Consider the following 12,137-nt stretch of genomic DNA (forward strand, 5'->3'; position numbering starts at 1 on the left):
ATCTACCTTTCATGATTGTGGTTGAGATTTTAAAAGAATTCATTCAAGCATCTCACAGGAGCCTGGCACATAGTAGGTGCCTAATAAATAGTAGCAGCTCTAATTATCATCTTTACCTAGGACAGAAAGGAACAATGCGTCTCCGATCTGACCAGAGCAGAACAACACAGGACTGTTTCCTCTCCTTGGCACTATGAATAAAAACTTCTCTGGAAAGGAATTCAGACGAAAGAGACTTTATTCCAGTGGACAGTTTGCAAAGCAGGAAAACACAGCCTACCCTACAAAATGAAGGTGCTTCTGGAGAACAAACGGCGGGATTGTCTTTTATAGAGAAAGTTCCAGCCCAGATTCACCGCCCCCGCCAACCCGTCACTTACACAAATGAAGGATGCAAACTTGGATAGTTCTGATTGGCTGACGCAGGTCACAGCGTATTGTTGGTTCAGGCCCCATAAACTGCAAAAGGCAGCTATGAAATCCCAAAGTTAAGTGAATGTGGGTTTGTGATCTCTAGTCAGCAAATGGCCGCTGGGCTCTACTTTAAATTTAGGTCCAGTGAGCCACTCGGAATCCATCTTGAAGGACTAGCTCTCTCAGGGCTCACCATGCAAACGCTGTGCTCCTAGTAACGCAGCCTAAGAAGTATCTTCTTTTTGAGCAGCCACACCACATGGTACCTACGTATACAAACCTTACACCGGCCAAAATCCTTAAGTCTCTTTGCTTTAAACCTATGGGGCAGTTACAGGTGGTTGTGAACTGGGATGATGCCTGGTACAGATATAGTCAACAAACACGCTTTTAAAAGGCGTGGGGATGATACTAACTTAAGCATGGTGGTCACCTGTGGGTAGGGAGCGAGGAAAGGTTAGGAGGATGGGTTAGCTGTATCTGTAAGCTTATCTGTCTTTTTTTAAAGAGAGAGAAAAAGATCTGTAGCAAGTATCATAAATGTTAACATTTTAAGTCTGAGTGGTGGTTCACGGTTGCCAATTATATTATTGTCTGTATATTCAAAATATTGCATAATTAAAAATACATTTTAGAAAACCTTCCTCAGCCCTGCTCCTCTTCCTGTCCTCACTCCTGCCCTCCCTGTCTGCCTGTTGATGGCCAGATTTCTTCCCTGAGGAGCTGGTGGTTGCACTGCCTCCTGTCCCTTCGCGGACTCTGGTGCGCCCTGTGCATCCCTCCAGCCTGTCTCCAGCCCTTTGGCTCACCTGCCTGACCTCTCTGAACGCTGGAGACTCCCGCTGCCTCCGCCTTGGACCTCTCTCCTCGCTTGGATGTCGAGTTGAGGACTTTTCCTGGTTCTACTCAGTCTCTCTCCTTCACTGACCCCTCTTCATTGTCCCAACCCCTGAATATAGGCAGGTGCATCCTTGAACCTCAAGCCTCTTTTCCCATCTATGCTTTGTCCCTCAACAAGCTCACCCACTCCCATGCAGTCACTGCAGCCAAAGGGTCGAAAGCATGACCTTTGGAGCCAAATAGACTTTATACAATTTCTGGCTCTGTGTGGAGACCATGTGGGAGGAAGTGGTGACCTTGGGCAAATTATCTGTTCAAACCTCAGTTTCCTCATCTGTAAAATGGGGATAATAACACCTCTAATCTGTAAGCATGTTGTAAGAATTAAATAAGACAATGCATTTACAGTTAATTCAACAAATGTTAGTGATTATTCACACAGCTTCAATGTATTTACCTTGACTCCAATAGTCTCTGCAGCAGTATGGCCCTGGTGGGGTTTTTTTTTTTGTTGTTGGTGGTGGTGGTTTGTTTTTTGCTTTTATTTCTTTCTACACCCTTCGAAGCAATTTATAATCTCATAAAACTAACCTCCTTGCTGTTTCCTGACTTTGTGCTCAACCACTTCCACACCTTTGCTCACGCTAGTCCTTCTTCCTGGAACACACTCCCAGTCCAACCTTTCCTCTGAGGCCCCTCCACCTTCGTGGAGCCCCCTCAAATCTCCTCATGGGAGTATGACCTCTTCCTCTTTGGAATTCTCATGAAACATTATCCCTCTCTCAAGGGACTTATCTTAAACTAATTAAGTAGTGTGAGCTAGTAGAAGGAAACACATACCTGTTTTATTACCCCACCCTTAACCCCCTCCTCATTCTGCCACCTCAACTGAGCTGTAAGCTCCTGATGGCACAGAAGTCATCCCGTGTCCTCCTCAACCCCCAGCACAAAGCCTGGCTCTCATTAAATATTTGTTGGTGGCATCAGCTGTTTTGAAGATTGAGACCACTGTCTTAGTGCTGTGTCCAGCGGGTGGAAAGGGCTCAGCAAACAGTGCTGCTGTTTATTATTTCTGTGGGGTGCCAGGGGCCTGAGGTGGGTGCCCTGCAGAAGCTGCAGCCCAAGGCAAAGGTGAATTCATGGGTGAATTCAGCGTGTCCAGGCTCCAGGGGATGCAAGGTTGGCAAAAGGGCCCTGTTCCTAGGAAACTTACAAAGAAAACTATGTGCAGAAGAAACCAGGCTTTGGTTCCTGCCTGGGTTCTGGTTCCCTGGCGGCCGGCCCTCGGGCATAGCCCTACACCCGGGAGAGGAGCAGCTGCTTCTGGGAGAGCTTAGACCTGTGAAAAGACATGGTGTCTGGAGCACTTGCCTGCTACACTCATAGAGAACATTCTCACAAGGAGAGAATAATCAAAGATGCTCCTTTCTTCCTTTGCACCTTCTAGCCCTTTCATCTCCCTATTTTCTTCAAACGTTCATGGAGCCAGACCACGAGGCACTGAAGGTGGAAAGGGAAAATTACTGTCCCAGTTCTCAAGTGGCTGGTTCCGCACCAAAAGGGACAGTTTCACAGTCTAGCTTGGGCAGATGGGTCCATAAAGAACTAATGACACACAGCAAGGTAAGAGCACCTGTGCTGGAGCCAGGAGGGATGGCAGGGGCATTTGTGAGCCTCCTGCAATAGTCCATGAGTGATCATGACAGTGGTGGCAGTGGGTGTGGAGAGGAGCCCTCACCCGCTGCCCTCTGGCTCAGGCTGAGGAGCCTCTGGAAGGTGAGCCATCCCCCACCCACCCCAGGCAAGGCTGGGGTCAGAGGTCCTCCCATCACATAACGCCTGTCACACTGTGATGTAGCTGCCTATTTATTCGTCTTTTTATCCCACTAGTCCACAAGCTGTGAAGACAAGTCAAGGTCTGTTTTATTCACTATTGTGAGTAAGCACATAGCACACAGTTAAAACTCCATCATTGTTCATTAAGTTTTTAATTAATCAATTGTCTGTTGCAGTTGGCTTTGAGATTGAAGTGTTCCCACAGATTCTGCCTCTCACACAGGTGCCGTTCAGACACCAGCATCTCTCAGTGGCCTTCCCTGACTCTGGCCCTCGTCTCGCTGCCTCTGATTTTCTTCCTTTTCCATGAACAGAGCGTTGGGTCTTGCTCTTGCTCGACACTGTCATGGCATTTGACTTTGCTGCCTGAACACCATCTTTGGCTTTGTATTTCCTGCCTGCTGATGGCCACTCACAGAAGTTCAATCCCAGAGTGCGGTCCAGGTAAGACAGAGCTCATACCCGCTTTTCTAAGTCCGGGATACCTACAGTTTGTTTTTGTTTGTAATCGTCAACTCCCCTATGTATGACTTTTCATTTGTGCATCATCCTTTTGCTCCTCCTTGGCAGACAGGCTCCTGGCCTGTCCCATTCCGTGGCTGCCCCAAACCCAGCACGGACGCCAGAGACTGGATGCTAAGTATTGAGCAAAGAGAGCAGCTGGCATTTGTGGAGCTTTATGATTTACAAAACACTTTCACACGCACCGTCTCATTCAGTCATCCCATCATGCCTGTGAGGGAGATATTAATAATGTTGCTATGTTACAGATGAGGAAACTGAGGTCACACAGGCAGAAATAGCTGAACTACAACTTGAACCTTGGATGTCGGCTCCAGGCCCTTCAACAACGCTGCCCTCGGGGAGGGGTAAGCCAGCCCGATCCTTTCCAGACCATGAATCAATACGAGTGTTTTTCTGCCTCACTTGCTCTCATTAAAAACCCACAGAACATAAATCACAATTTATGGCTGATAATTTGCCTGCAATTTACAGGCTTTCAAATGAATACTGAAGTTTGATTTAAACAAGATTACTTCTATCTCAATTTAAAATCCAGTGACACGATTGACATTTCTCTATGTCTCCCCATGCTTTGGTGTTTCTAGTTTACATTTTTAAAGTTTCCCCTAGATGTCCAAGTAATATATGAAAATAAAAAATACTTCTCCTCAGTCACGACTAAAGGGGGCTAGAAAGAACAGAGAGGGGAAGAGAAGGGAATTTGCTAGGCTATAATTAGAAATCAGAAGAGAAACTCACAGCTGTCTTATATGTTTACCTCCTCTGTACTGAGAGGGAAAAATGCTTAAAAATCCAGGTCATCATTAGGATGCAGTTAGGGTGGGAGCTCAGGTAGGGAAAGAATTCTCAACACAGAGATTAGACTAGAGAGACGTAAAATTTTATTTTACTTTTCCCTAAAGAGAAGCAGGGAAAGGGCTCAGCACAAGAGAAAGAAAGAAGTGCTGGCTCCAAGGCTAAGGGGCCTGGGCTTTTGATTGGGGGTTATAAAGGGTAAAAAAACCAAAATTTTTATTGTGGCAGATTGATAGCAGGAAAAGCAGCGGTGAAGCTGCTGTGTCTGGCTTTTCCCCTTTTTCTTTCTCTTCTCTGTGAAGCTCACTTACCAAAGTCCTTGGAACGTGGTTCTGGCAGGAATCGAAATGGTGAGCTCGGGCCGGGCGCGGTGGCTCACGCCTGTAATCCTAGCACTCTGGGAGGCCGAGGCGGGTGGATCGCTTGAGGTCAGGAGTTCGAGACCAGCCTGAGCAAGAGCGAGACCCCGTCTCTACTAAAAATAGAAAGAAATTATATGGACAACTAAAAATATATATAGAAAAAATTAGCCGGGCATGGTGGCACATGCCTGTAGTCCCAGCTACTCGGGAGGCTGAGGCAGGAGGATCGCTTAAGCCGGGGAGTCTGAGGTTGCTGTGAGCTAAGCTGACGCCACGGCACTCACTCTAGTCTGGGCAACAAAGTGAGACTCTGTCTCAAAAAAAAAAAAAAAAGAAATGGTGAGCTCGAACTCCTGCGGTCCACTTAGGGCTCTTCTAGGCTGTGAAAACAACTCTCAGAGATGCCGCAGGTGGTTCATCTTAAAGACAACAAGTTGAGCCCCAGGTGGCTAATCAAACAAAACAAAGGGGGTAGTTGTGCTGTGGTCTTTCCCTTCAAATGGGCAATTATGTCCTGTGAGTTTATTCTGCCTTTTTCTCTCTGCTGGATAATTTTTTCTCTGTTAGATAGTTTATTAGCAAGGCCTTCTTTTCAGTCATCAGGTAGAGATTCCAGGGGGTAGAAACCATATCTTCCTCAGCCATTATCAGCCTAAAACATGCACCTGCTTCACAAGTCACTGAGTAAACTAACACCATGTGTGAAAGGACTGGATCAGGTACATGACTTAGGATATACTTGCATGACCTGAGGGTGCTAGACCAGAAGCCTTTTAGGCCTCTCCCAGCTTAAAACTGGCAATGCTTCTGGTATGAGGAATGCTCTGCCATGCTCCTTGTGACTCAAAAAAAGGTACCTGGTAAGTGTGCCAACTTTAAATCTTTCAAAGCTCTTTTACCCCTGTTCTGCCTCAGACTAGAGTGGACAGCTGATTAGAAACAGTGATGGAAATTCCTCAAAGTGGATCCAGTGGCTGCAGGGAGAACTGACAGGTGACAGCGAGAGAGGAGAGAGAAGAAACACTCAGTAGAAAAGCGTAACAGCCGCATTCCACATAGTGTAATTGGTTCTGAAGCCTCACGGCAGTGCAGCACAGGATAGTAATTGATGTGGATAACAGCTCTGAGTCATCGAGAGGTTAAATCATAGCTACGTCACCGGGAGCTGATTACTCAACTCATTTATAAAATATTTATTGGACACTGGGTATGTGCCTGACTCTTGTCTGGATCCTGGGGCCAGAAAGGAGGCTGAGGCATGGTCCCAGCCCTCAAAAGCCTCTCTGGACTTCAGTTTCTTCAATTGTAAGATGCAGAAGCCAACGTAGATGATTCCTAAGAGTCCTTCCTATGAGTTCTGAATGCTTTCTGCATTAGGGCTTGAACCTCAACAATCCTAGGAGATGGTAATCCAGGTAATAGAATCCTGTTCTGCAAAGAAGCAAACTGAGGCACAAGCTGAGGGGTTAGCATCTTGCTCAAGGTCACACAGTCAATAAGGAGCAGAGCCAGGACACACAGCCACGTGGACCAATCGCATAGAAATAGAAAGGTCATCTTACTCCCACCCCGTGCTCCTTCCACACTATCTCCCTTCCTCCAAAAGGGCAATCAGAATAGAGAGAGAACAGTTCATGCATTTGACAACTGCATGGATTTACAGGTCTGGAACACAAAATTCAGCAGCTACAAAACAAAAATTATGTGCGATTGGATAGTAATAAATATCTGTAAGATGATGTGCCACCAAAATTAGCATTGAAGAATCTGTCAAAATCAACGGCAAGAGAAGTCAAAAAAGTTAGGGACACATGCTGAAGAACTACAATATCTCTGAGCAGAAATGTGGTAGAAGGAAAAAGGAAGCACTGTGTACATGAACACGCATGCACACACACAGTCATTGCCGGCAGAGCTGGTCCAGGCAGACCGACAGGGGCTGATGCCCTGGTGCTCCTTGCTTTCTCCCCTGAGGGCTGGTGCGGGATACCTGTCAACCCCGCCATTACTGAGAACACAGAGATCTATGGTGGGAAACATGTACCATGTCTTCCTACCAAGCAACATACAAATGGAGAAGGAAGGAGCTGAAAAGCCACTGGTTAAAGACAAATGGCTTATAATGCCAAGGAGAGATGGCTACTGACATATTGTTCAATGTCACAATGGCAAGAGTTACAGGCCTGGGATGGAGCATTTATTGAGCACCTGCTTTTCTGGATGCTCTGCTAGATATCTTACAAACCCTAGCTCATCCAGTCCCCACAAGTCTCTGAGGTAGGAAACAGTCACTGAAGCTTGGAGAAGTGATTTGCACAGGATTACACAGCTAGCAAGTGGCAGAGCAAGCACTTTAAGTCAGCCTGGGTTCAGAGCTCCTCTACCCAGCCTCCACGGCATAGGTTCTGGCTCCAATATTTATTAGCTATGTGGCCTTAGACAAATCATTTTAATCTCTCTAATCCTCAAATTCCCGATGGAATTATTGTGAAGATCAAAAGAGATAAAATACACAAGAGCACTCTGCTAACTGAAAAGACTTATGCAATGATGATACTAATGGCAATAATAACAATATATATTGACCACCTACTATGTGCCACGTATTGGGCTTACTGCTTTACGGAGATTAGTTCATTTATTTAATTCTCACAACAATCTATGAAGTGGGTACCATGACCTCCATTGTATAGATGCAGAAAAGGAGGCTCACAGAGGGAAAGTATTAATAACTTGCTTCACATCACACTGCAGCAAGTGGCCAGGCAGGGGTGGAACCGAGAACCCAGATTTAACTACTCCAGAACACTGGCCATGAACCAGATGCTGAGCACCTAGGTCTTCCCACTACCTCCTGCAGTTTTATTACCTTCCTCTCCTGTGGCCACAGGGCAGAGATGTGATGGCCCAGCTTGAGAGCTTCCCTAGATGCTAGAAATCATCACTATGGGAAGGTCAGCACATTCTGCGATTGAAAAGTGACTGCTTTCAGTTTTTATCTGTATCTTGTCTTTGTCCAACTGAATTGGAAATTGCTACCAAGAACATTTACTGCTTGTTGGCATCGTGTCCCTCCTGAGCTAGGTCTTGAGTTCAAGACAAATACGCTGAGTTCTAAGGATTCACAGTCTGATGGGGGATATGAATACATACAGGCGTTTATTCATTCAACAAGGACGTATTGAGCCCTTTTATGAGTGAGGCTCTGTGTTAGGACCTGGGGACACAAAGATGAGCAAGATACAACACACCGTGATCCAGGCTCCCACTGAGATATGCACAGCATGAATAGGGGCCATGGGAAAGGTACCTGACCCCTGTGAGTGGGGATAGAAATGGTCAGAAAAGCCTCTCAAAAGAAGTGAGGTTTCAGAACTACCACATGCTGAGTGCACTACTAAAGGGTCCACATATCTCGTCCTTAACCCGCACAGCAACAATCCTGTTGGATAAACATTATTTTATAGATAAGGCATAAAGTAACTTTGGTAGGTGGCAGAGCCAGACTCTGATCCCGGGAGCTCTGACCCCAAAGTTTATGCTCTTTCGAATATGCCAGGCTGCCTGTGAGAACACTGTGCTACAAGCTCTGATGGAGGGAGAGACGACACACCATGAATAAACAGAACAGGAAAGAGCCACTGACCCAGCCATCGGGAAGGTGTCGTGGAGGAGGCGTGACTTGAGTGAGCCTTGGTAGAATGATTCAGGACAGGCCTTGCACAGGCTCTTTTCTTATTCTAGTGTGTTCTCTGGGTCATGTGCAGAGAGGAATGCTCTAAGGGGTCAAGGCCATTGCACAGCTGTCTGGGAGATGGGGGGGATATTTTGATGAGGAGGAAGGGTAAAGATTAGGAGGAGTCTTTGGGTTGTAGGACACAGAAACCCACTCATACTAATTAAGAAAAAAAAAAAGCAAAGTGAAAAAAGGGGGTATTTATTTTAAGGATTTGGGCATTTTGTATTAATAGAACCCAAGAGCCAGAAGTGTACCGTGACCTCAGGAGAGATGGCTGGAGGCCGGACATGAACATTGGCCTAAATCAGCTGTTCCTTCTCTCCTGCCTCTGCTTCTCTCTGGTGTCCACCGCATCCTTTTCCCCCTGCAGTCTGGCTTTCACTGCCTCTGGGTAGCAGGGCGAAGATGCGTCCGTCTCTGATCTGCAATTCTAAATCCTTAGGAGAGAAAGTCTGATTTCTTCCCCTCTGACCACACAGCAATGGCCAGGGAGTAAGGGTGTTTATTCACAGAGAAGGCAGAATTTGAGTTGGGTAGACCCCTAGGGGTCATGTGGAATGTTCTGGAGAGGCGTCTAACTATAGGCATTGTCAGAATCCAAGTTCTGGTAAGAGAGAGTTCTTCGTTTTTACTTCCTCACTCTGCCCTTTAAAGTAATACATTGCCTTCCACATTTATAATTCTTCTGTGGAGTTATTAAATCCATAAATAAAGATTTAATCTTTTAAGCTCTGCGTTGCAAGAACAGAAGTTAAAGAGCAGGTAGAAGAGAGCTTCCCAGACTTGGTGGCCAGGGGAGCAAAGGAGGAGGGCCCCGGGCTCCAGGCTGCTGGGGCAGAGGCGCCTGCGGAGTCTGCAGCTGCTGACAGGGCTAAGGCCGGCCGGTCAGCCCCTGCTCTCCAGCTGAAGAAACACAAAAGCCCTCCTGGACCAGCGACCACACTGCAAAGATGGCCAAAGAGAGGCTGGACAGCAGGCCCTAATGAGACCTATCCTGAAGGCCCCGAGAAATACCAGGACAGTCAGTCTGAGCAGCCCTCAAATTGGGCATGCTTTGCCCTATACCAGGTAGAGAAATGGGAGTGGTGGAAAGGGACGGTCCCATGAGCCTAGGGGAAGGGGCATCTGTACAAGGAGAGGGATTGAGAAGGGATCCAAAATATCTGAGACTGGAGGAGGAGGAAGAAGAGGGAAAGGGCTCTGGTTCCTGTTTAGTCCCAGAGGAAACACTGACAGCTGAATCAACAACTTCATTCCATACATCTCTGCCCTCCCCCTCCCCATCAGCCAGGGCTCTCACAACATTGGCTCAGCTTCCTTGATTGAAATGAACAAAATGAACACTTTGGTTTCTCTGGCAGGCAGATGCTAAGACCAGCATCAAGGAAGAGAGGATATTGAGAACAGAGAGGAGAGCTTAGAATTTAGGGCAGGAATCACTGGGGCCCAGTGTGGGGTGGAGGGGAGCCCTCTGAACACTGTCTTGTGATGGGGAAGCAACATCTGGACCTGGCTCTGGTGGGCAGCCATCTCCATCACAGCAGCACCCCCTGGTTCTTGATGCTATCCGTGCAACCCCGTCCCTGGCTGTTTCCTATCTCAGGGCCAGGTGTGGGGCAGATGTGGAACTCCTCTTGGGACGTTTAACCCTCTCTTCTCCATTAGGGCCTTTGCCTTCCCCTGTTCAACCAAACCAGAGGTCATAATGAGACAGGGCACTGGGAGGCACTGCTTTGGGCACTGCTTTGGGCATTGCTTTAGGCATTGCTCTGGGCATTCCTGCAGCATTAGCTGAGTCAGGAAGTCTTAAAGTTTCAAATTATCTTGATGGAGGCAGGGCAAGTTCCAACCAGTTAGAACCAAGATGGTGGAGAAATAGAGGGTGCCACCCTGATTCCAGGAAAATACCAACCCCTCCATGAATATTCTTCCCTTGTTTAGCCTATAATTATGCCATTGCTTAAGTAGAAGGGCAACAGGAACCGGGGGGCTAGTTCTTTTCTGCAGGGAGAACTTCCCTCTGCTCTATATTGTGGAGTAGAGTTTCTATAGTTTCTGAATAAATCTTGTTTTCACTTTATACGGTCGGCTCACTCCTGAATTCTTTCTAGGGTGAAGCCAAGGACCACTTGGACCTCAAGAGGCTCCTAGCATTGGGAGTCACTTTCCTGTGTCATCTCCCTGGCCACCCAGACACCAAATTAGGACCATATAGCACTATTCGGAACCTGAAGGACAGGTAAGTCTCCCTTTGTCTAGTCTGGTTTCTTTTTGGTTTTCCTGTCTTCTAAAGCTGTGGTCCCCAACCCCCAGGCTGAGGTCCCCAACCCCCAAGCTGAGGACTGGTACCTGTCAATGGCCTGTTAGGAAGCAGGCTGCACAGCAGGAGGTGAGCGGCAGGCTAGCCAACAGAATACGAGGCTTCATCTGTATTTATAGCCGCTCCCTATCGCTCACATCACTGCATGAGCTCTGCCTCCTGTGGCATCAGATTCTCATAGGAGCAAGAACCCTACTGTAAACTGCACATGCGAGGGATTCTAGATTGTGCGCTCCTTATGAGAATCTAATGCCTGATGATCTGAGGTAGAGCTGAGGCAGTGATGCTAGTGGCTGCAAATACAAATTATCATTAGCAGAGAGGTTTGACCGCACAATAAATGTAATGCACTTGAATCATCCTGAAACCATATCCTCCCTCCCCTCTGTCAGTGGAAAAATTGTCTTCCATGAAACCGATCCCTGGTGCCAAAAAGGTTGGGGACCGCTGTTCTAAAGCATCAGATCCTTTTATTCCATCTCTCTTTCCAACTCTGTTCTCCGGACTTTCTTTCTGAATTAAAAGACATAAATTCACTCCATCTAACTATGGCTCCCCGTATAATTGGGTGGCAGGAATTTTAATCTTCACACTGTGCAAATTTAATTAAATGATGGACACTGGGTGACTCTGGCCTTGGGAGTCGGTGGGGACTTCTTCCTACACCAAGCAGGAGTCCAGCGATTCACTGTCTCCTTTTGCCTTTCTTCTTCCATCTCTTCTGTGTTTTGGACTGCCACTCATTGACCTGTTTTGGTCTTAGTGCATAAATGAATGCCTATCATTATTTCATAGCTGCATTTATACTTTTTGTTAGGGTGGAAACTTACTAGGTGTTCACAGAGGGTTGAGAAAGAATTCTCAGACAGTGATTAGAATATACAGAAGTAAAAGTTTATTTATTTTCCCGAGGTGGGGGGCATGACACACAGAGGGAAGAAAGAAATGATAAGCAATGGAGGAAAGTTGTTTGGAGCTTTAAAGGGTAGAAATGGCCTCCCCCCACCCCCCACCCCCTGCCCAGCCCCGCTTCAGCAGACTGGTAACAAAAGCAGCTGCTGAAGCTGTTGTAGGTGGTCTTTCTGGCTTATCTGAATTCTTGAAATCTGTCCAGCAAGAGTTGAGGCAGAGAGCTAGAGCAAGGAGTTTGCACTCCTACTGTCCACTTAGGGCTCTTCAAGGCTGAGAAAATGAAGTCTTAGAGATAAGTTAGATCATAGGTGTTTTAATTAAAACAAAGGGGGTAGTTGTGTTGTGAGTTTATTTTCCTTATTTTCGATTTGATAGTTTATTTTCCTCTGTTAGA

The sequence above is a fragment of the Eulemur rufifrons genome, chromosome 8 (genome assembly GCF_041146395.1).
Source record: "Eulemur rufifrons isolate Redbay chromosome 8, OSU_ERuf_1, whole genome shotgun sequence".
NCBI lineage: Eukaryota > Metazoa > Chordata > Mammalia > Primates > Lemuridae > Eulemur > Eulemur rufifrons.